This window comes from Sarcophilus harrisii, chromosome 2 (assembly GCF_902635505.1).
Source record: "Sarcophilus harrisii chromosome 2, mSarHar1.11, whole genome shotgun sequence".
Lineage (NCBI taxonomy): Eukaryota > Metazoa > Chordata > Mammalia > Dasyuromorphia > Dasyuridae > Sarcophilus > Sarcophilus harrisii.
In genome coordinates, this window is record NC_045427.1 from 607,687,214 (window position 1) to 607,713,867 (window position 26,654).

The 26,654-nt window shown below is 38.5% G+C and overlaps 1 non-coding gene across 1 annotated transcript; it reads left to right on the plus strand.

Annotated features, from left to right (window-relative positions):
- Positions 1–11,613: 11,613 nt before the first annotated feature.
- LOC111718553 lies at positions 11,614–11,716 on the plus strand. Its single transcript, XR_002769079.1, has one exon. It is a non-coding gene; the product is annotated as a U6 spliceosomal RNA (small nuclear RNA).
- Positions 11,717–26,654: the final 14,938 nt, after the last annotated feature.

The following is a 26,654-nucleotide window of genomic DNA, read 5'->3' on the forward strand; positions in this document are numbered from 1 at the left end:
AAGCATGAACCATGTCTACCATATTTAACAAGTACAAGGTATTATGGCAGTTGCTAGAGATACAAATAAAATAGTCTCTGCTCTCAAGGATCTTACATTCTACAGTATATAATATACTGTATTACTTAGTATTATATATAATATACTGTAATACTTAGTATTTACTAAGTAATATCTAGATGGAGAAAATGCTAGTAACTGAAGCCATTTGGAAGGGTCTAGTATAAAAAGTGGCAATGGAACTAGGCAATGGAGGGAAGCTGGAAGTTCTGCAAGGCAGTGTTGAAGTGAGAATGCATTCCAAATTTGTTCAAAGGCAAAATGTGGGAGATGGAATTTGGAGAATGAAAATTACCTAGCAGATCAGTTTGACCAGAGGTGAGATTGCAGAAAGGGCAATCATATAAAATAAAATTGGAAAGGGTGGGAAGAGAGGTAGATTGTGGAGAGATTTAAATGACTCACTGAAGATGCTAAATATTGCCTTAGTGGTAAAAGGAATCACTCAAGACTTTTGAGTAGGGAGTTATATGATCTGGTATTAGGTTTGGGATTTTTTTTAATGTCAACTAGGTAGCTATATGAAAGATAAATTGGGGATGAAAGAGACTGGATTCAAGGAGATTAATTGTTAATAAGCACCTGAACTATACTGATAATCATGTGAAAGGAGAGAAAGGAGTCAGTTAGATTTTGCAAAGTTAGGATCTATAGAACTTGACAATTAACTGAATGGGCAAAAGGATGAAGGAGGGAGAAGAGTTGGGAAATATTCTGTTAACTCTGAACTTCAGTGATTGAAAAGATGATAGTATGACCTCAATAGAAAATGGGAAATTTGGATGAAGATTGGATGAGAGATGAGTTACAGTGGGGACAGATTGAGATTTGGATTCTTGACATGATCACATGAAAATGCCCACAAGGCATTTGATAATAAGATACTGGGGCCTCGGGAGAAAGATATGAGATAGTACATGTGTGAATATATATATATATACATATATATGTATGTATAGATATGTGTGTATATATACATATATACATACTATATGTGTATATTATGTGTGTGGGAGGGGTGTAGGTTGGTTGTCCTTGGTTCTCAGAGGAACAAAAATGACATCACTATATAGAGCCAGGTTACAATGAGTCCTACAGCTGATCAGACCAGAATGTTCTCCCACAGATCAGGCACAAAAAGTCCCTATGAATACTTGGGGTGGATTCTCTAACTTTATGCATCTTGTATTCCTTCTGAGCTAATTCCATTCTGCTTTGCTCAGAGAGCCCAGCATCTTCTTTGATGAGGGCACTCCATGCTGGTCAGTCCTGTGCCAGTGAGTCCCATGTCATGCAATTGATTCTAACATTTTTATGAGAGATCTTGAGAGTGTCCTTGTCTTCATCACATGAGCCTTTGTCCTGTGTGAGTTCTCCATAAAATAATCTTTTTGGCAAGTGTACATTTGGGAAACAATGTGGCCAGTCCAATGGAGTTGCACTTTCTTCAGTAGAGTTGCAATGCTTGGCAGTTTAGCTTGAGAAACAAGCTCGGTGTCTGCCAGCTGATCTTCAGAATCTTCCTTGATTGATTCAAGTAGAAGTAACTCCTAGCATGGTGCTGCTATACCATCCAGATTTCACAGCCATAGCACATGGAGGAGTTCTATTTGGGGGATAATCTAATCCCTCTCCTCTCCCACACTTTCCTTCAGAGCCTCCCAAACACAGAGAGAGCTCTGAGTCAACTTCAAAGTGCACACATCCCTGAAAAGCAAATTGCCAAGGTAAGGGAATTTATCCACAGCATTCGAAACTTCTCCATTTGCTTCAATCAATGTTCCACATATGGATGATGTGGTGTGGGCTGATGAAGTGGGCTGATGCTTGGAGAAAATTCAGTTGGATTGGGCAAGATTTGGGGAGACTCATCACAGCTTGAAATAGCTAGATGGTAGAGTGAATGGAGCATTAGAGCTAAAGTCATGGAGATTTGTGTACAAATTCTCCCTCAACATTTACTTACTATCTTTGCAAACTTGGGCAAATCACTTTAACCATAGCTGTCTCAGTTTCACTATCTATAAAATGTAGACAACGATGGTACCTATTTCCCATACTTCTTAGGAGAATAAAATATGATAATTTTAGTAAAGTGTTTTATGACACTGTATCTAGATATTCTATATTTCTTCTCTATATATTATTGAAACAAAAGCTCTGTTTATGTGTTGGAGAGGGGAGACCCCAGAAAATCACAGGACTTCTTCTAGAGAAATCTTTCCTGGGGTGTCAAAAGACCTTAAAATCCCACCTTGGAAACCAGGCTCCAACACTACCTCTGATGGAGGGCATATCTTGTAAAAGAAGTAGAGCGAGTCCTTAATGGATAGTACCATGGCAGAAGGCTTAGAAGAAGATCTGCTTCAATTGAGAGTAGAAGGGTAGCCAGTCCCACTGAATTTCTAGTGCTCTCCTCTAAGGTATTACTTATATAAAGAGCAGTTGGAGCAGATTGAGGCAGCAGATGGGGAATAGAAGTAGAGAGGAGAGCCTTGGCAAGGGGGCCCAATGGTAAAAGGACTATTTGGATGGAAGGTCAGTTTCAAGTAAAGAAGTAGAAGTGATTAAACCCTGTACCATGAGTCAGAGGAACAATAGAATGGAAGAAATGTATTCCCTTTATCCCCATGATGGTGCCCTACGAACAAATTCCCAACTTTTCCATCCTAGTTTCAGCTTTAATTTTAGTAGGTAATGAGTAGGAGTAGGTAATGGAGATAGTCACCCAGCACCAACCCTAAATTAAATGGGGACTGAAAATAGAAGAATTTGAATATAGCTTTTTTTTTAATAAAAATTCACTTTTTAAACAGAAAATTCTGTTGTCCATACCCCTACTCATCCACATATATTGATTCCTCATCATCAAGGTAGATATAGATATAGATAGATAGATAGATAGATAGATAGATAGGGATAGATAGATAGATTCCAGACCTCCCAGGAACAGCAACAAACAGGAAATGGATAATGTCCACATTCAATAGGACCAAAATACCTTGTTTCAGCTTTTCTTCTAACATGCCTAAAGTTAGTGTGGAAAACTGATCTCACACTACTCTGTATTCTAGACAAAATGACCTAATCACTGTTCCACAAGCATGTCCTTCCTGGACTCCATGTTTTTAGTTCATTCCAGTGCTAAGAATGCAATATCCCCTGCCCCATAACCTCAGACTGTTAAAAAGTTTTCCCAACCTTCAAAATGTACTTCCTTCATGAAGTCTTCCCTTTCCCCTCTCACTCTTGTCAGATATAGTCTTTCTTCTCTGGATTCCTTGGACTAATTTGTTCATACTGTAGAAAACAGAATGAATATGAATAATGTATAATAGTTCTTTGAGTGTATGTGTGTTCTCTCTCTTCTGTTGAAGAATAAATTTCTTGAGGACAAGAACTAACTAGGTCTTGTTCACCTTTGCAGGCTGCTTATCCTTCCCATCCCAATGCTCAGGCAAAAAGCATCAAATAATAAGCTAAGGATTATCCTAATAGCCTACCTAAGCAAGCAGTGAACTTTAGTTAAGCCCAATTTATTTCATGAAGCATCAAGTGCTTACTCTATAAGGCACTACACTCACTGATAGATACAAAGGAAAAATAGCCCCTGTCCTCAAGGGGCTTACATCTTACTTTGGAATGGAATAGATATATAAGAAAGTAAATTCAAGATAATACAAAGTGAGGAATGGGTGAAAAAAGACCTGCAGAGGATAGGGAAAATCTTGTCTAGGATATGGCCTCTGACCTGCATTTTGAAGGAAAATAAGGATTGTATAGGAATAGGTGAGGAGTATACCAAAGCATTGAAATGGGAAATGAAGTATTGGTAGAAGGAACAACCAGTAGGCAATTCAGACTGCAATAGAGAGAATGTAATGGGGAGTACTATAAAGTGAGAGAGATAGGAATCAAAATATTGAAGGCTTTAAATTCTAGGTCATGGATTTCCTGGGTTAGCCTTGAGGTAATGATATCTTGGAAAGAATGCTAAATTTGGATTCAGGGCTCAAATTCTAACTCTAGTACTTAACAACTTGTGTTACCTTGCTCAAGATACTCTACCTCTAAAGGTTTTCTTTTGCTTTGGGGTAAAATAAGAGAATAAGTCTAAATGATCTTTACAGCTAGTCCTTTCTAGGCCTAAATCTAGGATGATCCAATTGGAAGCCACTAAATCTTAAGGAACCCCTACCTCAAATCCCAGGGAAAACTAAAACCCCAAGACTGGAATTCATTATTCTTCCCACATTCTCTCTAGAGTTCAGCTGCAATTAGTATTATTATTATTAATCTTAATAATTAGTAACTTGCATTTATATATTTTAGAGTCTACAAACTGCCTACCCCAAAATATCCCTTTGAGATAGATCTTAGATTCATAGTTAGAGACCTATAAGTCATTTAGTCTGAACTCTTGATTGAACAGATAAAGAAACTAAGGCCAAAAAAAAAAAAAAAAAAAAAAAAAAAGCTAGAGGATTTACTCAGCGTCATATCTGGCAAAATGAGAATTTTAATGCAGATCTCTGGATTCAGTTCCAACTCTCTACTGTACCAGGATATCTTTCACCAATAGTAGTAGAAAGATAGGGGATACAGTGAATGAGTCAATCAATCACCCCACTGTTCCTGGAGTGACTCATAAGATGGTAAAATCCTGATACCTATATCAGGTAAGAATACAGCTTTGAATTAAGTGATAGGAGCTAAGTGTGAACAAGACCTACATATCTCCATAGAATCAATCAAAGGCATTAAACTAATGTATGCCCTATCACACCCACAGAATTCTAAATAGCATTAAAGTGGATTGCAGCTCAGGGGAGAGAGAGCAGCTCCAGCCAGTTCCTTAAGAGAGAATCATTGGGGGCAGGAAGGAGGGAGAGGTAGGAAGAGAACTTCTATTTCTTCCCCTGTCATTCTTGCACAAAGGAGAACCTAGTGAATAACAGTTTCAGAACTCTACCAGGAGCCCATAAAAAAGCTATAGCACACCTATGGGGATAACATAAGCACTCCATAAGGAGGTGAAAAGGACTTCTAGCAACCAAGAGCTATGAGTTGCCTCTTTGTCACATGTGATCTCTAAAATTCTAAGCCTGCTTTCCCCTGTACCCTGTATGCATTTGGGGAGAGTGTGTGGCAGAGTTTTAGGGAGATATTATACCAACTGTTCTACTAAAATACCTTAGTAAAATACCTTTTTCTAAAACCTCCTTAAAGTCTGGCTAATTAATGCACCTCAAATGCTAATCATGGAAAGACACATACTGGTGGGGGCTCATGAGCTCTAGCATTACACAGGCACTTCTGGTCCTTCAGAGCCCCGGAATCCTGAGTGGTTGAAGTAACTGCTTTCTGGGGACCCACCCTCCAGTGATAATAGGGGTTAAGATATAGCTCCATAACATGTACTCTAGTAATAGCATTGAACTATCAATCCTTTCTTTCCTTGATTTGTCAACAAAAGGTCTTCCTTTTTTCCACTATTCCCTCATATATACTCTTCACTCTCAACTTCAACAAGGAAAATGTGGCTCTTAACCCATTCAGCTAGCATTTCATGTTTCAATCGTCAACATCCCAACAATTTGTCTTCATTAGAAACATATGAAAACAGATGTAGTCATGTCTAAAACAGATTCATACTGTCTGTGAATTCCCTTGACAATTGTGAGCCTCCAAAAAGAGATTTCATATATCATTTTGTTCTGTCCTATCTGGTGCATCTTGTGTGTCCCCCCCTCTTCCATCCCCCATGCTCATCTCCTCCCAATCTTTATCAGAGGTGTCTGGTTGATTCCCACTTTAAAATTCAGAATGAAGATTTTTTTTCTTTCTTGTTTGCAAGATTTTTTTTTTCAGCAGAAATTGGAAGGAGTCACTTTGCTAACACAGACAGAGAGTCTGCAGGGAATTTCAAGATTGTGCTGTGGAAAGCAAAACATATGCCTGTTTGGGACAAGTTGTACTTCACAAACATTTAGCAGCCAGTCCTGGGGAATACAAATAGAGAAACCGTTTGCATAGAGAATGAAGGCTTCAGCTCTTGATCTTATTAAATCCTAATATCTCTGTCCCCACTGCTATCCATCTCCAAAACTCTCACTGTCTGCCCAACATGTGATATTAGCAAACACGGGGAATGGAGAGAAATCTTCATTTTCCTTCAGAGGCTGCTAGAAATCAGGGACCAAGGAGGAATGACAAACCATCCAAATTGACCAGGACTGATTAGTTTCCAATAGTGAAGGCAGGCTGATCACTTTTAAGTGGAATATAAAAGAAAACCTTTTCTCAAGGTTTTGAGCCACAAAATCTGGGTTCAAATATCAGCTTTGCTTCTTACTATGTGTATAACATGGAGCAAGTCACTTAACCTAAAAGCATTGTGTGGTATGATGAGCATGAATTTATTCGACCGGGGTTCAGATGCCATATCTGCTTACCCCATTGAATAAAGTCATTTATTCCTGGTCTCCGAACTCTCATCTATAAAACAAGGTCACTGGACCAGGCTAGGGGTTTTGACCATCTCTACCTCCTAGATCCCCTTGGGAGTGTCTAGTGAAGCCTAGAAATCCCATCTCAATGGTACAAAATAACATACATAGGACCACAAAAGTAACTAATTATTTTATTGTTATATTAATGATTCTTACATATATATAAATGTTAAATTACATTTTTAAAAGTTTACAGACCCAGGCTATGAACCCCTTCAGTAGATGGGTTCTGAATTTCCTTATAGCTGTTAAGTTAATATTCTATGACCTTCTCTTCAAACCTTGATCTTGACCTATGGCCTTAACCAAAAAGAATAACATTAAAGATAGGGGACTAATCCTAGGGGATAATTATGTTTGTTACCTTTGGCACAAGTAGGAAAAGGGAAAGGCAAAGCCTAAACAGCCTCCCTGAGGTATGCTGTAAAAGGTAATGGTTTAGAGCATGGGACTTGGAAGCTGGGAGACCTGGATTCAAATCCAAACTCTCACAGACTGTATCTATATAGAGACTGAACAATCTCTCCCATCAGCCTCAGTTTGTGCATTTGTTTGTTTGTTTTGGAGGCAATCAGGGTTAAGTGACTCCAGCTAATCAGTGTTTGAGGCTGGATTTGAACCCAAGTCCTCCTCACTTCAGAGCTGGTGCTCCCTATCTGAGCCACCCATTTCTGCATTTGTAAGGATAGGTTCTGGATGTGATTTCAGGAATTACAAAGTTAAGGAGCTCTCTCTATCTATTTAGGCTAGCACCTTCTCTAGAACTCAGAGAGTTCTCTAAAACTCTAAGGGATTAAAAACACTTTTCCCAGGATCATGCAGCAAGGAAGAATGAGAAGGGACTTGAACGTTAAGTTTGGAGTTGGCTCTCTAACCACTGTGCATAATGGCCCTTCTGTAAGAGAGTGATGACAATGCCTGTGGTACTCACTGCATGGGATTATTCTGAAGCTCAAATGATGTAATGTAATTCACTGAAAATCTTCAAGCATTGTGTAAATGTCAGCTCATTTGAATAAAGGCTGAAAATTTCAAAAATTCCATAGGTGAATTAGCAGTTTTTCCCAAAGCTGAATTCCCATGGTGAGGGAAAAGAATACTATGTACCTACCATAAGTCAGAGACTACACTTATGCATTATGAATATTATCTCATTTGATCTTCACAACAACCTTGAGAAGTAGGTACTATTTCTATCCATACTTTACAGCAGAGAAAACTGAGGAAAACAGAAATTAAATGGCTTGCCTAAGGTCAAAGAGCTAATAAGGATCTAAAGCCATAATTGAATTCAAATCTTCCTGACTCTATGCTCAATGCTCCATCCAATGTGCTACATAGCTGCCATGGTCTCCATCCCATAATGCTGGAAATGATAGTGGAGTCTCCAAGGCTAAGCCAGAAAAAGGTGGGTCTGGCTGAGAGTACAAAGCTGGAAAGACTTCAGATAATGAGGAAATGGAAGAAGAAACTTTCTGACAATGAGAGTTATCCAGAAGTAGCCTGGAGTGCTTCAGGAGACAGTAGGTTCCCACTCATGTCAGGTCTTTCTGCAAAGGGTAGATGATTGTGCACTGGACCCATTAGAAGGGTGGTTCCTTTGGAGCCCAGTTTAGACTAGATGGCTCCAGAGCTCCTTTCCATCACTGAAATTCTGTGATTCAGAGGGAGGTAAAACATCATGGGGCTGGCAATCAGCAAACATGTCTTCAAGTCCCTGAGCTACTATTAACCAGCTGAGAAACACTAAGTAGTTTTCCTCACTAGAAAGGTAGTGCGGGGTGGCAGTAAGAACATAGCTCTTGGAATCAGAAGCTCTGGGCTTACATCCAGGGCCTAATACTTAACCTTGACCCCAGGCTGTCTTTTCTAAGAAGTGGGAATCTGGATTGGAAGGGAAAGTGGGATGGAAAAGGAGAAACAAAGCCAAGGACAGGGGTGATGGAGGAAAACAGGAAGAAATAATGGGACTAGATGATTATGCAGATAAATCTCAGATGCTGCTTATTTTACAGATGAGAAAATTAAGTGACTTTCCCAAATATTAACTCTGCCATTTTAACAAATGTTTACTTATGTAAAAAGACTATCCCCTGACCTGTCCCAGTTTGCTACTGACACCACAAGGGCTGAGAAGGGCAGCCAAGATTGCTAGATGGGGACAGCCTCAAGAGGTCATCCATATAAACACCTTCAAAATGGCAGAGCCAAGGTTCAAACCTAAGTCCATGGTTCAGTCCTGCTTCCCTGAAGTTCATGGATTTATAATGGGAAAAAAGTCAATGAAGGAACACAGTGACAGACACTTGATAGCACTGGAGAGCAAATAGTATATATATATTCTCCTGGTAAGGGGATAGAAGAGGGAAAACTAAGCCTCTGATCTCTGAGGCTGGATATTCTATCCGTTCTCACCTCTTTCAATTACAGATGGTCACTGAGGGTCTTTCCCAGGTCCGATTCTTTCATTATTCTCCCTCCCTTGAAGATTATACCACTTCTCTCCAGCCTCCCTGTCTCCACCACCCCATTAAAGAGGAGTTGTTTTGTGGAAGGACTAAATTGTTTTTCTCACAGAGAAGTTTTCTCTTGGAGTGAGTATCGATTACTGACACTGTGCCAATCAGGGGTGAAGGGAAAAGCTATCCTGGAGGCAACATCTGAAACAGAAAACTTGGTTAGTTAATAATCCTACATCAATTTGGCTCCAATGAATCTCCATGTCTTTGTAGAGCAAAGGAATGGGAAAAGGCCAGTTTCAATGAAGTCTCTTAAGGCCCACCCCAGCTAGCAGTCTTGGCTGCCCTTCTCGTCTGGGGTGGTGTCAGCAGCAGACTGGGCCAGGTCTGGGGGTCTTCTCACTAATCAGCTTGGAAGTGTCTGGCTAGGGAGACAGAATGCAGAGCTCACACTGGGGAACTTGAACTAGGGAGGAATCATCCATGGGCTGACTCAGGAAAACAAAAACCAATCCCTTACATGGCCTTAGGGAGAGGCAAGTTCGGATCAAGAGGTTTTCGTTATTATTATTATTATTATTATTATGCTCCTTTCCCCCAATGCCCTACTGTTTTAGAGAGGTTCATGCTACAGTAAAAGGAGACCTGAGCTAGGAAATCAGGAGACATGGATTTTTTTTATCCTGACTTGGCATCGTTAAGCAGGTTTTTAGGATCATAGATTTAAAGTTATAAGAAAGACTGAAGAAGACATTATTTCTGCCCTTGGGGAGTCTATGGCCAGGATGAAAAGACAAGAAACAGAAAAAAGGACATATCTAAGGTAATGAAGTGCTTGGGCAGGCCTCCAACAAGATGATCACATTGACAATTTATCTTCCAGTGTTTTGTTCCCTTCACTCATTTCATTATATATGGGCCGCACTCTTTGTTTCCTCCAGAGATCAGCTACCTTCAATTTCTCTCCTATTATATCCCTATTAAAAATCTGCTCTCAAGAAAGACTTATTTAATCTTTGTTTTCCAGTGATGTTGCCTTGTAATGACTTATGGAATGGTTAGAATTGAAATTGAGGATCATTCAAATTCTATGGGTTTAACAATCATCTCTATGACAAAGACTTTCTGAGCTTTGTATCCTGCCCCAGAATCTCCCCTTGAGTGTCAGATGTACAATATCAATTACATATTAAGTAGTTCAAACTGACTGTCCTGGAGACACCTTCAACTCAACCAGTTTTAAATTGACCTCATTCTTTTTCCCACAAGCCCTCACCTCTTCCAAACTTTCTATATCTGTGGAAGGTACCAAAATTCTTCCAGTGGCCCAAGATCATGTCTTCAACATTATCTTTGATGCTGCTGTCTCCCTCTCCTCAAATATCCACTTAGTTTTCAGTTTTCACATGTCTTACATCCGATTCTTTCTCTTCCCTCATACAGCTACCATCTTGGTCCAGGCTCTCATCAACTTTTGTATTACATGATTTTAACAATTTCTAATTGTTATTTCTGCCCTCTCTCCACACCCCCTTCTGACACACAGCTGCATTTTTTTCAATCATGTCCAACTCTTCATGGGGTTTTCTTGACAAAGATACTCAAGCGGTTTGCCATTTCCTTCTCCAGCTTATTTTACAGACGAAGAAATTCAGGCAAATAACATTAAGTGGTTTTTCCAGGGTCACACAGCTAGTAAGTGTCCGAGGCTGGATTTGAACTCAAAAAGTTGAGTCCACCTAATTCCAAGCCCAGTGCTCTCTTCACTGCAGCTGTTCCATTTTTCCTTAAGCACAGATCAATACATATGATTCCCCAACTCAAGCTACAATAGCTTCCTAGGCTTCAACTAGGTTATATTATTTTTGTTTGCTTGCTTGCTTGCTTAGGATCAACTACATGCTGTCCAAAAGCCTTAGTGCAATTTTAAACTATTAACTTTAAAAATGCATTAAGACCTTTGTCATACCATGTATACATTCCTACATTTAGTTTTTAAGGCCCTCCATAACCTGGCCAAGCCTATCTTTCCAGTTTCATTGGATATTACTCTCCCTCCCACAGTCTGCTATCCAGCCAAACTGCCTCTCTTTGTTTTTCACATATGATCCTACCTCTTCTATCTCCATTGCCCCTTAGCCATCTCCCCATCTGGAATATATTCCCTCTCTATTGCCACCTCATGGTGTCCCTCTCTTTCTTTATGAAGCAGATTAAGCACCATATTCTGCATGCAGCTTCTCCTAAACCCTACAAATTGTCAGTGTTCTCCCTCTTCATCTATCTGTATTTAACTATTTTGTTCATATTTGAATTTATTCACTTAATATTTGTACTACATATATTTATATGTACTTGTTTTCCCCAGTGGAATAAAAGTTCCTATGAATTGAGATTGTTTTATACTTTATATTTGTTTCCCAGGATCTAGGAAAATGCTTGGTAGAATGTACTTAGGGACTGAATGATCACTCAAAAAGAAAGTTACATGGTGGACATGAGCAGATTGCCCCACACTGTAAATAATTGCTTGGAAGAAACAACATAGAGAATGTCATCAGAAAAAATATATGGTCTGGTGCTTGCTTCAGCAGAAAATATACTGAAATTGGAATAATAAAAAGAAAATTAGCATGGCCCCTGTGCAAGGATAATACTCAAATTCATGAAGCATTCTGTATTTTTTAATTAAAGTATTAAAAAAAAAGTATAGTCAGGAAGAAATATAGATAAGTTGTGTGGCAAGGAGGAAGAATAGATATAAAGCCTTAGTACTGTCCTGGTATCCATACAATATCAAAAAGTCTAGAGGGAATGTTTCTAGCCTGATGAGTAGAGCCTTCCTCACATAGGTCAATGAAAAAACTGGGGCAAGAGCAGTCAGGGCAAATAGTACGGATGAGTTATCATCTGCTGTGTTGGGAAGACTGTCCATGTCTATGGAACTCTCAGGAGTGGTTTGCATGTTCTTCCTGATATCCAGTGATAAGGAAAATGGTTTTGTCCCGAGTTACTCCTTGGGAAGTGAGGGAGAACCCTAATTCAATGAAAAGTATGATGTCAAACAACATGGTTCAAATTCTGGCTTCCACTTCTGTGTAATATTGAGAAAATCATGTCTCTGTACTTCAGTTTACTCAACTACATGATTAGGTTGGAATAAATTACCTCAAACAATCCTTTCTTCTCTATGATTTCTAAAAAAACTATCTCTCAAATATAACTATCTTTTTCTGGTCCTACATTAATCATTTGATCGTGGAAGTGGTCATTTTTATGATAAATATGGCAATGGCTATAAAAATTCATTAATGATGTAAGTGCCAAATGATGTGTCCATCAGAAGATCAGATAGTTTCACAAAGCCTTGTGCCCTAAAAGTCAGTTCTACCAATTGACCTTTGCGAAGAAAAAGCAAAAGTTAGTATTGTGTGCACAAGAGATCACAAATGGCACTTCCTGTATAAGAACTGAATGGTGTTTGACTTGTTACCTGTGGAGATTCTCTAAGCCAATGTTTTCCTCAAGAGTTATTATAAATGGAGTCCAAAAAATTCAATCTCTAAGCTGAAAGTACTGTTCTTCCTGGTTAGGGATAGAAGTGGCTCTGACATCCTTTGCAAGTTAGAAATTATTCACCCAAAGTTTAATCAGTCTTCATTGTCAACTATGAGTAGATTTCCTCTTCATGGACATAAGAAGAATCAAGATTACAGTGCTCAGACTGATTTATTGCACCCTCAGGTGCAAATTTCCTTCACAGTTTTGACCCTATGGTTAATTAGTTCAACCATATTAAACAGTTCAACTATATAATATCTTCCTTTACTTCCTTATCCTGAGTTCACACTCAGCTTTTATTCTAGCTTGGGTCACCACTCCTATTCCTTTGTTACTAGAATAAGTCATACAACTGTGCTGACAGGGTCCATTACAAATATATATTATTCATTCTCAACTGGGCCCTCACTGTTGTAAATCCTTTTATTTTTCTCTACTTGACTATAATAATCTCAATAGCATCTGTTCCAAACTTCCTTTCTCCAATAGTCCCTTATATCTTTTCCTTTTCTGATCTTCTCTTTTTTTTCATCATATTTCTATGTGTCCTATTTTATAGGAAAAAAACAAGTATGAATTTCTTCATCTTCCACATTCTCACCTCAACCTTTCCCCAATATTCATTGTTGTACCTTAATTTCTGATCACAAGGTGATCAATCTCTTTGCCAATAACACTTCTATTTCTGCCAGTGATCTCATACCCTTTCATCTTTTCCAGGAGTTTACCCTTTTATTAATCACAGATCATATATCCTCCATACCACCCCCTTTTCTCCTCCTTTTCCACTGTATCCTTCACATATACTTACAAACACAGTTTAATAATGTCATTCCTAAAATAAAATGTCTTAAAGCTTTCCCTTGATCATTTTAATGTATTCAGTAACCATTCCATCTTTCTTTTCTTCTTTCTTATTAAATTTAGTGAAAAAGTTGTTGACACCCAATGTTTCTACTTCCTCATCACCCATTCTTTCACCACTTTTTCCACTTGGATTTCTATAACACCTTCTGCCATAGCTTCCCAAAGTTATCCAATAACCTAATTGTTAAAGGCAACGGTCTTTTTGTAAATCATCTTCTATGATATATCTCTTGCATTTAATAATGATGAACACTTCCCTAAATGTACACTCTTTTCTAATAACTTAGGATACCACACTTTCCTGGGTCTCTTTCTGATTCTAACCTCTTCCTCACTGTGTTCTAACTTGGAACATCCTCTTCCCAGATTCTTGATGTCACCATTTCTGAAGCCTACTATCCTTGGCCATCTTTTCCCTCCTTTGGAAATCTTTTTTAAATTCACAGTTTCAACAGTCATCTGTACATCAGTGTCTTCCTAATCCTTATCTCTCTTCTGAACTCCAGTATAACAAAATGTTTAAGTGCCTGCCATGGAAAGTGTAATGTTAATGGAACAATGGAACAATGTAACATGGAAACTAATATTACACTATTATCTTAAACTCTAAATATCTCAAATTTAATTTGTCTATCTCCACAAATCCCCACTAGCAGTGAAGTGGAATGATGGAGAAAGTAATAAACTTAGAGAGAAGAGGAACTGAGTTCCAGTCCTGCCTCTGACACTTGTTAATTATCAAACCACGAATAAATCTCAGCCTCAGTTTCCTCATTTATAAAAAGTGGATGATAATAATAACATCTTCCTAACAGGGTTCTGAGAACCAAATAAGATAACATTTCTAAAGTGAATAATATTCTTACCTGACACATAGTATCCTTTTGTTTCCTGCCTTTCTTTCCTGATCATGAATGTAGTAGACAAAGTGAATGAAAGTGCCACAGATAGAAAATAATAATAATAATAGATAACATTTATAAAGTGATTTAATGTTTAAATAAATCTTCCCTCTCTCAGATCTCTAGTATTCAATCAGTTATCAAAGTCTATCAATTTCTCCCTTAGCAGCATCTCTTGAATTCATCTCCTCACCTTTTTTCCTATGGATATCACCATGCCACAGGATTCCATTATCTCTCATTTGTAGCATAACAACAACCTTCCAACAGGTCCTCCCACATCTACCCCTTCTCCTTTACAAACCATCTTTCATAGAGCTACCAGCACTATCTAGGAGATCATATTTTTAATTGAAGCTTTTTATTTTCAAAAGATATGCATGGATGATTTTTCACCATTGACTCTTACAAAACCTTGTGCTCCAATTTTGGCCCCTTTCCCCCACCCTCGCCTCTACATATAAATCCAATATAGGCATACATATTCATATAATTAGCTTGCTACACAAGAAAAATCAGATCAAAAAGGAAAAAAATGAGAAAGAAAATAAAATTCAAGCAAACAACAACAAAAGAAGTGAAAATGCTATGTTGTGATCCACCCTCAGTTCCCATAGTCCTCTCTCTAGGTATAGATGGATCTCTTCATTACAAGATCATTGGAACTGAAATCAGTCATCTCATTGTTGGAAAGTCATATTCATCAGAATTGATCATTGTATATTGATGTTGCCCTGTACACTGATGTCCTGGTTCTGCTCATTTCACTCAGCATCAGTTCATGTAAGTCTTTCCAGGCCTTTCTGAAATCATCTTGCTGATCATTTCTTACAGAACAAAAATATTCCATAACATTCATATACCACAATTTATTCAGTCATTCTCCAATTGATGGGCATCCACTCAGTTTCCAGTTTCTGGCCACTACAATGAGGGCTGTCACAAACATTTTCGCACATTTGAGTCCCTTTCCCTCCTTTAAGATCTCTTTGGGATGTAAGCCCAGTAGAAACACTGTTGTGTATGCACAGTTTGATAACCATTTGAGCATAGTTCCAAATTGCTCTTCAGTATGGTTGGATCAGTTCACAATACCACCAACAATGTGTTAATGTTCTAGTTTTCCCGCATCCCCTCCAACATTCATCATTATCTTTACCTGTCATCTTAGCCAATCTGAGAAATGTGTAATGGTACCTCAAAGTTATCTTAATTTGTATTTCTCTGAACAATAGTGATTTGGAGCATCTTTTCATATGACTAGAAATAGTTTCAATTTCTTCATCTGAAAATTGTCTGTTCATATCCTTTGGCCATTTATTAATTGGAGAATAGCTTGAATTCTTATAAATTTGAGTCAATTATCTCTATGTTTTAGAAACGAGGTCTTATCAGAACTTTTGAATATAACATTTTTCCCAATTTATTGCTTCCCTTCTAATCCCTACTATCTTTGGCCATCTTTTCCTTCCTTCAGAAATTTTTAGACTCACAATTTTAACAGTCATCTGTACATTGGTGTCTTTCCAATCCTGATCTCTCTTCTGAACTCCAGTATGACAAAATGTCTAAGTACCTGCCATGGAAAATGTCTGTAATATTACACCGTTATCTTAAATTCTAAATATCTGAGACTACTTTGTTTCTTAGCCAGTACCAAGTGGTTTTGATGACCAATACAGTTTTAGGTCTGGCACAGCTAGGCCACCTTCATTGGCATTTTTTCCCCTTAATTCCCTTGAAAATCTTGACCTTTTGTTCTTAGAAGGCCATATTGTACAGGTGAAAGTACAGTATAACTAGGTTTGAGGTCACAGAATGTGAGTTCAAATTGAAGATCTGCCACTTACAACTTGTATGTCCAGAGATAAGTCATTAGTCCATTCAGGATTTGTCTTCTTACCTATAAAATAAGGGGGTTAGAATGAAAGGCCTCTATATGTGATCTTGTGATACTTATTCATAGGTCTTGTCCTATCATTATTCTTCTTAAAAGTCATCAGTGACTCCTGATTGCCTACTGATCAAGATTCATTGTCCTCTGCCTGATGGTCAAGAACCTGTAGAACTTGGTGCTTTCCTTCCTTTCAGACCATATCATATATCCTCTTTCTTTGCATTCCAGAATTCAGTCAAACTGATCTACTCTCAGAACAGCTTTATTCTCTAATTTTGATCTGTCTCCCTTCTTTGATAGTTGAAATTCTACCTATCTTTTAAGGGTCTATTAAATATCACTTCCATAAAGACTCCCCTAATTCCCTTGGTTGAAAAATTACCTTCTGCAGATACCACAAAGCACTTTGCTATTCTCAAATTCATTTAATAATAATTCTTATAATATTTTGCTCAATATTCATATAACACTTCAACACAAAACACCTTGCATAGATTATCCCATCTGCTTCTCATAACTTCCTTAAAAGGCAGGCACTATTACTATTACCTATACACACTCTGTTTCTCTGTCTCTGGCTGGCTGTCTGGCTGTTTCTCCCTCCTTCCATTTGTCTCTGGGTCATCTTATCTCAATCATCAAAGGTTCCAGTGACAGCTGTGCCCCCAAGTATCTTAGAGACCCAAGGATGGCCATATGGATACAAAATGGCTCTTTGTTCCTAAAACTTATATTCTTTGCTGAATAAAAGTCAATTTAACTATTAACAAGTTCATGCTTCCTGCTGAAGTATTCTTTGGCTTTACTTCCAAGGGAAAACCAATGTACTTGACTAGTATAGTTTGATGCAGTCAACATGTTGCTGATATAATTAGAATACTATATCAGCTCAGAGGAAAGAAATGGTGTGAAAATACAAGATATGTTCAGAGAACAAGGAGTAAACCTATTTGACTGACACAGAAAATCCATATGGGAAAGTAGTGGCACATGAGGCTGGAAAGAGAGATTGAAACCAGATCACAGAGAGCCCTGGAAGCCAAGTCAGAGAGTTACGACCTAATCTTGTCAGCAATGGGAATCCATATTTTTGTGTAGTGTAATAAGATTAAAAACTAATCCAAGGGGCAGTTAGACAATGCACTAGAAGGATACCAACCTTGGAATCAGAAGAACCTGAGTTCATTATGGCCTCTGTGTGACCTGGGGTAAACCAATTGCCAAAAAAACAAAAAAATGAAGGAAACAAAGAAGAAAAGAAGGAAAGAAGGAAGGAAGGAAGGAAGGAAGGAAGGAAGGAAGGAAGGAAGGAAGGAAGGAAGGAAGGAAGGAAGGAAGGAAGGAAGGAAGGAAGGAAGGAAGGAAGGGAGAAAGGGAGAGGGGGAGGGAAGAAAGAAGAGAGGGAGGGAGAGAGGGAAGGAAGGAAGATGGATGAATTTTCCTGGGTTCCTGTACACTGGAGGGTTATATCTTGTAGAGCATAACCTCCTTGAGGGCAGGGGGCAGTTTTCATTTTGCCTTTCTATATCCAGTGCCTAGAATATACCAGGTGCTTATTAAATATTTATCGAATTGAATTAAATTGAATCAAAGCAGGGAGGCCAATTAGGAAAGTACCAAAAGGCAATAATAACACCCAATATAGGGTGGTAGCATGGCTCAGTCAACAAGAATTGACTAAGTGCTAATTATGTGGGAGACTCTAGGCTAGGCCTGAGGATATAAAGAAAGGCAAAAAGTACAACGTTTAGCCTGGGATGCTTTCTAATCTCACATTTAATGGAAATTTCCATGGAAATAAAAAAGAAGAGAAATATGAGGGAGATGAAAAATGCAAGGGGGTCATGAAAAAAGATGATGATTCCCACATCTAAGATCAATATAACATTTAGCAGAGGGGCAGCTAAGGGGCAGCAGTGGATAGAGCACCAGCCCTGAAGTCAGGAGGACCTGAGTTCAAATCTAATCTCAGACATTTAACACTTCCCAGCAACGTGACTTAACCCCAATTGCCTCAGAAAACAAAAACAAAAACAAAAACGTTTGGCAGAGGTATGGCAAAACTGCCCCCTGCCCTCAAGGGGGAGGTGGAGGACGCGGGGTAAAGAGAGAGCAGGCAGAGGATTGTTTGGGTGGAAACACATGGACGCCATTTCAGACGTTCCCATCTGAGCATTTATCCCTCACACACTCTCGACTATGCAGAAGCGAAGGAAAAAAGAGCGTGTCTAGTATCAAGCCAGTGCATGTCTTTCCATCACTGGCAGACCTTTGCACTGCAATTCAAATGCCTGCGCATTACCTAATGAAACCAATGAATTGGTTCTGTCCCCGGGGCTGGGGGCAAGACCTGAAAGTGGAGAGAGCCGCTCTAATTCCCAGCCATTCAAAACCTTGGCAGTGATTGGCACCGAGCCAACCTTCCCCAATAACCGAGTTTTGCACCCATCACTCTGGGAGTCGGGCGGGGAGCCGGGGAAAGCCCGGAGACCGCACACAGACGGCTCGGTGGGCACTTTCTGCAGCCTTTTTACTTTGCATGTAATGACTCTCCATCCCAGTGAAGGCCAAATTGTAGCTTCTGTGAAAGGTGTCTGAGTGGAGCTGCCAAGGGCAGGCGGAGAGGATGCCTGGCTCAGAGAAGGGGGGAGCCCGGAGAAGGGGCTGGGAGGCCAGTCGGCTGTCGGAACCTCAACACAGAAACCACGCTTTCCCGATGTGTCTGCTGCCGCCCGGGGCATAAAATAGTCACCAATCCAGAGCCAGCGGGAAGGAGAACTCATGGAATCCAGCTCCTCAGCTGACCTAGTGAAAATGGAAGTCCGCAGGATTCCAGCAAACTGCTGAAGATTACGACGCAAATATAGGGGGGTGAGTGCTGTGTGTAAATGAATCAGAGAATGAAGGAAAAATCTTACCTCAAGAACTCACAGAGGGCCAAAGGTATGAGTTCAATGGGTGAAAAGATGGAGGGGAAGTAACGAGTGAAGTGAAACATGAACGGGACTTGTCTGAACTGCTGGGCCAAGTGAGACAGTGGCCAATAAGGACCTAACTTTCTGGCTTCTAAGCCAAATCCATTTTTCTTAGATCTTTCTGCCTCTCCTCAGTTCTGGATTTCTCTGTTCAACATCCATAAACCAGGATATTCCCTTTGCAGTAAATGTAAATCTCCAACTATTCAAGAAATTTAGGTGCCATTGACACTTTAAAGAATTTTCTTTCTCTCCATTTCACAAGCATCCACTATTCCCATGTTTATAGTATGAACAAAATGGTACCAAGAACCTGGCTGTAGTGAGATTCTGAATCTCAAGGATGAGCCCTCAAGGAGGGCTCTGTGCAAGGCTATTAAGCACCCAATGTAGAACTAAGGCTAATAAATCACAGAGGAGCATAAAATTGAACATTGGAAAGGGCCCTGAAGCTCTAGATTTCTCTTTAAGGTGGGAAAATATGAGTCTCACAAGAGGTTATGTGATTTTCCCAAGATCAAACAGTAAACTCAGAATTTGATCTAATGGTCCAGATGAGATAGCCCATACCCTTGGTACATCAATTAGTATCCCTGTGATAGTAGGGGAAAGTAATGAAGACTTCTAGTATGTTGGTTGAATGCCATATGGCAAATTTTGGGGAGAATATGGACATGAACAGGATGGGTAGATGTGGATAGAGTGAGATCTATAACATGGAGGGAACTCCTGAATAAATCAGATAACAGAACCATTTGAACTTGGGATCAAAATCTGCCTCCAAACCCCATGTTATTTCCTCCTCTATCCCCAGCATAGTACTGAATTTAAAACATCTAAAAATAAATTATGATGCAAATGGGGAAGGCAGAAAATTGAAGGTTAGGTATCCCAATGCAGTTATAGTCCTTATCACAGGGTCATACATTCATCCCTTGGACAGAATTTTAATAATATTTTAAGTACTACTTCCCTTCCCATTTGGACTTTTGTGTCCCAAAATGGCCACAGCAAAAATAGTGTAGCAAAAAAAGGCAATGGACTGGAAATTGGTGGTACAGTCGGTGTAGTTCGAGTGAAATCCAGATTCTTCCCTCACTACTGTTGTTTTTGAGCAAGGCACTTTATGTGTGAGGAAACGAGGGCTGATAGAGGTGAAGCAATTAGACTATATTGGTTGCTATAGTAGGAAATATGGGTCACTTCTTAGATGTAGTAAGCCATTCCATCTTCTTAGAACTTATATTGGAGAAGGCAAGGAAAGCTAGACAGTTACATATACATATTATTTTTTGAGAGAGTCCATTTCAAAGACTTCATAGCAATGTTAAATAGGCTGCTGAGCAATACAATTCTATTCTGCCCTTTGACTTAACAGTATCCTACTATATTTATATCAAAAGAGATCAATAAGGAGGGAAAATCGTATATGTACAAAAATATTTATAGCAACTCTTTTTGGTGGCATTGAAATGGAGACTGAAGGTGTCCATCAGCCAGAAAACAGCTAAACAAATGATGGTCTATGAATGATATATGTGAATAGAATATTAATGTACTACAAGAAACAAAGGGACAGTTTCAGGAAAACCTGAGAAAACTTCTATAAGGAGAGATAAGTGAGTTGAATAAGAACAATTTATCCTATCATGCCAGTACTGTAAAAACTGAAAGACTTAAAAACTCTGATCAGTTTAATGATCAACCATGATTCCAGAGGGTCAATGATTAAGAATGTTACCCACTTCCTAATAGAGTGGTAATGAACTAAATATGCAGCATGAGACATGCATTTTTGGCCATGGCCAATGTGGGGATTTATCTCACATCACTATGAATATTCATTATATGGTTTGGATTTCCACTACCACCACTCCCAACCAGTGTGGGAAGGAAATGGGATAGGGAAGGGGAGAATGCTTTTTAACTGAAAAAAAATCTTTAGTGAAAGTCAGCCCTACAGTTCTCAAAAAGTGAAAGGGAAGTTCTCAAAATTGAAATTCTGAAAACATATATGGAGGAAAAGAGAAAGCTGTCAGATCAGTGTGGATATATAGGGAACTCATCAACCAATCATTAGGAGTGATAAGAATAATAACTAATATGCATATAGTACCTTATAATCTGCAAAATGTTTCATATACATTACTTCATTTGAACTTTTCAAAAATCCTAGAGGAGGAATATAAACCTTCAAATAGATCTGTCTCTTCTATTCATGAGTTCCTTTCATGGTGTAGATCTTAACCCATCTACACCTGCCCATTTTGTCCATGTTCTCCCAAAAATTTACCATATGACATCCAACCAACACACACTAAAAGCCTTCTTCACTTTCTTATATCACAAGGGCACCAAAGAAGTAATCTGGCTACTACTCTGTAGTATACTTCACTCGACATGTTAGCAGCTCATCTTCTCTTCCGGTCATAGAATCTTGATGAGATCTTTATTCAGAGTTCCTCATAGGCTATCTGCTACAGTCTTACTCATACTCACCATGAACTTCTTTTGCTTTCTCTGTTTGATGGCATTTCACTACCATATAGTAATAATGGTAACATGTTAGAACTGAAAAACATGAGCCTTTGCCTTTATAGGAAGTTTAGGAATTAATAAAAAAAATACTTTGTAATTTTCCAAAAACAATGCAGCCCATTCTCTTTTTCCTTTTCATCTATGAATACATTTCATTGTTCATCTATACTGTCTTTCTCGTATGTACATCTTGCTAGACAAGCTCTATACTTATAGACATCCTTTCAAATAATATTGAAAACTAAGTAATGTGTATTCTTAATTCATTTGGTCTTCCCTGTATGGAAGAATAAATTACCAATCTTTTCCAGGTGCTTTGCAATGCCTTGGGATTGTAAGCCAACAGAAGCATCTGGGAGACCTCACCTCTTCAACAGAAGCATCTGAGAGACCTCACCTCTTCGACTTGGACTCTAAGGTGTATCCCTTCCATCACAGAAGCAAAAATTGTGGCGAGCATACCTCTGTCCTTTTGATATTTTGTGGCCCGATGTGCATTAGCAGAGGATCACTGAACAGAATTTCTGTTGTTATGTCTTCCAAGAAATCCTAGATGATGTTGATGCATTGGATAAGAGATATCTTATTAAAAAAAACCTAAAGTGTATAGATCTTATGAAATCAAATGTTTTTTTTCCCATAATAACTAACAATCACCAATGGAATCTTCTATTCATTATATCAAAAGGTATTAAATTCAATTAGAAACAGGTGCCATTAATCCATCCACGATGCTGCATGTTGATTTCGTTTTAAAATGTAATGTTATCTTTTTTGTTGTGTTTTTACTTACTTTGTTAAATATTTCCTAATTACATTTTAACCTGCTTCAGGTTTAATTTGGGAGTATTACAGGGAGTAGGAAGCCAGGGAACTTCATGTTTGACACCCCTGCTGCATATCATTGAGCTAACTTTGAGACACTAGAGCCAAGGTCTATTGGCTTTTCCAAAGACTTTTTTATTTCCTACTAATACCTTTAAGAAGGATGAAACATCTGAGAGACCTCACCTCCTCAGCCTTCATCAAGGATGCCCTTGATTCATTTAGAAATGACTCATAAACATTTTGTATGGAGGAGAGAATAGACATATAAGTTGATAAGCAAAAGGGAGGGAACAAATGTTTATTCAGTGCCTACTAAGTACCAGACACTGCATTAAGCATTTTACAAATTTTCTCGATAGATTAAAACAATAACTTTATGAAATAAATGCCATTATGACCTTCTTTTGTGATTGTTGTTCAGTCGTTTCAGTTGCATCCAATTTTTTGTGTCCATTTACAGTAGAGGAAATTGAGGCAGATAGAAGTTAAATGATTTGCCTAGGGTCACACAGCTAGTAAATATCTAAGGCAGGATTTGAACTCAGATCTTCCCGACTCAAAACCTAGAGCTCTATAATGGTGCTAGTTATAGATATTCTTTATCATCTTTTGCAATATTAAATAAGGTCAAAAATTCCATGCCTTCTTAGCATCTTCCCCACTTTCAGATACCTTATATATAAGCCCTTCAACATCTTCACAATATCTACTACAGATCTCTCCTCTATATAGGGTTTTCACAAGAGTCTAATTAAGATTAAAATTGTACTTAAGACTTTTGGGACTGTCTACCCTGGCTACTTGGACCAATTCAACTGTTTTTCCTGTCTTTTTCCTCTCCTATTGTCATTTGCCCCCGTGGAAGTACAATTGATACCATTATCTCAATTTTCTCAATAAGTAAACTTAGGTTCAAAGAAACTAAGTGGACATAGTACAGATGAAGCATCAGCATGAGATGGCCATCTGAAATACTCATGCTCTCATTGGTTACATTACAAGAGGTAAGATGCATAGGGGTAAAGATGTGATCACGCCATGGTGTTTTTCCCCAGTTAGCTTGCATCTGTAAAGCTGTGTTTAGTTCTGGGCTCCACATTTGAGAATGTACTTCATTAAGTTGGTACATGTCCAGCTAAAAGCAACCAGGACGGAGCAGCTCTAGTTCATGATATGAAGAAATGAGAACATTTAGCCTAGAGAAAAGAAGTGTTGGGACCCAACAGCTGTCTGCAAGCTTTTGAAGAACTAATTAAAAAGGTTAAGACTTGTTCAGCTTGTGTCTCTACTGGATTTGTGTCCCAAAGAGATCATTAAAAAGGAAAAAGGACCCACATGTGCAAAAATGTTTGTGGCAGCCTTTTTTGTAGTGGCTAGAAACTAGAAATTGAGTGGATGCCCATCAGTTGGAGAATGGCTGAATAAGTTGTGGTATATGAATATTATAGGATTTTATTGTTCTCTAAGAAATAATCAGCAGGATGAATTCAGAAGAGCCTTACATGAACTGATACTGAGTGAAAGGAGAAAAAGCAAGAGACCATTGTACATAGTAATGACAAAATTAAGTGATGATCAACTGTGATGAATGTGGCTCTTTTCAACAATGAAATGATTCAAGGCAATTCCAACAAACTTATGATGGAAAGTCTTCTGCATCCAGAGAGAGAATTACAGAGTGAATGTAGATCAAAGCATAGTATCTTCATCTTTTTCTTACTTTTCTTTCTTTCTTTTTTTTGGTGGTGGTGGTATTTCCTTGGTTTTTCTTTTTCTTTCTGATGTTTATTTTTTTCTTTCCCTTTTGATCTGGTTTTTCTGTGCAACATGATGAATATAATATGTTTAGAAGAATTTTACATGTTTAACCTATAGTAGATTGTTTTCTAGGGAAAGGGGAGGGAAGAGAGGGAAGAGAGGAAGAAAATTTGGGGATACAAGATTTTGCAAAGATGAATGTTGAAAACTATCTTTGCATGCATTTAGAAAAATAAAAAGCTGTTATCAAAAATTTTTTTTCAACAAGAGGGGGGGAAAAACTTATTCTGCTTGACCCCAAGGGACAGAGTCAAAACTGCTGAGACAACCTTAAACTTCCCATGACTGGAGCCATCCAAAAATAAAATAAATGGACTCACTCTGGAGGTAGTCTGATTGCCCTCACTAAAAGTTTACAAGCAGAGGCTAGACCACAATAATTACTGCCTCATGTCACAAAGTAGATTTATATCCAAGTAAAAGTAGTACTAGCTCAGCAGCTAGGATAGAGCACTCCGTCTAGAGTTGGAAAGCTCATCTTCCTAAGTTGAAATCCCACTTCAGATACTTACTAGTTATGTGATTCTGTGCAAGTCATTTCACTCTGTTTATCTCATTTCCTCATCTGTAAAATGGGTTGGAGAAGGAAATGGCATGCTGATCTTTGCCAAGAAAACCCAAAATAGGATCACAGAGAATAGGGTCTGACTGAATCTAAACAATAACAAAAAGAAGTATTAGCTCCAGTACTTTTTAGCTCTGAGATTCTGGGAGTCTATGATTCATATTGAAGTTTTGATCCACCCAGATCCCCATAGTTCTTTCTTTACAGATTGTTGTATAATTAAGACACCCTTTTCTTAATACTTATGAAACTAAATCATCAAATTCAAGCATGGAATATTTTCTTTATTATAAATTCTATCTGACTAAATTTAGTTTTTCATCCTTTATCAACCAACCTGTCAGCTATTTCTCCCACCTTTATGTTAGTTGTTAGTTTGATCTGTATGCCTACTAAGATGTCATCTAAATCATTGATTATAGTGTTTTGCAGCACAATGCCACATGCAGATTTCTGGGGGCATTCCCCTTGGAAGCTCCCATCAAGACCTTCCTTAGAAGCAACTCACTGGCATAGATAAATTAGACCTGACATCAGGAAGGGAAGTTCAAATCCAGCCTCTCACCCTGACTGTGTAACTTCAGGCAACAAGCTCTGTTTGCCTCAGTTTCAGCAAATGTAAAATCTGGGTAATACTAGCCCAGGGATATTGTGAGAATCAATATTTGTAAAGCACCTGGTACATAGTAACATACTATATGAAACTTAGAAATTATTATTATGATTATTATTATTTAGCTGACATAAAACCATTAAGAAGTATTCTTTGGGTCCAATCATGCCCCCAGTTCTAGATCAGCCTAATTATATTAACCCAAGTCTTCTATTTCTTCCTTCCCCTCCATGCTATCAGAATTTCCATTCCTTCATTGCATTGATCTCTGCTTATCACATCAGTTGCCATTGTGACAGACAGCCAAGGCATGTTAAAGTGCTGAGAACAACCGCACTTAATGTATTTTTCCTCCCAGGAATATTTGCAGTTGTTTAGAAAGGAAGTGCCTTACCCCAAAGGAATGAATTGCTGTTCATAATGGAATTTCAGGTATCTCTTTACACCCTGCTGCTCTGCTCCAGGTTATTTATGTCAAGGTAAGAAAATGCAGGTGGAGCCTTTCCCTGGGGATCCCCAACTGCTGACTGGACATTGGTAAACCCCAATTGGCTAATCCAGCACTGCAGTTAAAATGGAGAGGGGGGTGATGTGGGTGACTTTGGGAAGAGCTGTGCATTAGCCAGGAGCTAGATGGAATTGAAGAGAAGACCATAGCCTCACTGGTAATCTTGAACTCCTGGGAATCTTTCCCTTTTGTTTCTGTTTGCACATATAAAGAAACAGTCACTAATGCTCTGCAAAAAGTGTCTGTCACAGTATTCTTGTATGTCTTGAGCCAAATTACAGACCCCTGGCACAGCATCCCTACTTAGAGGTGATTTATCTGACTGTGAACATGGACAATGTCTCCACTCTCCATGAACCTCAATGTCCTTATCTATAAAATTAGAATAATGATCTGCTATATGTCTCACAAGATTCTGGAAGGGCAAGTTTTTTTTGCCATCCTTTGAGTTCTATAGAAATAGGAATCATAATTATCATTAGATTGTGCTTTCCTGATTGCTACCACAAACTCCTAATTGCTCTGAGATCAATTTGTTTCCAATGTTGATC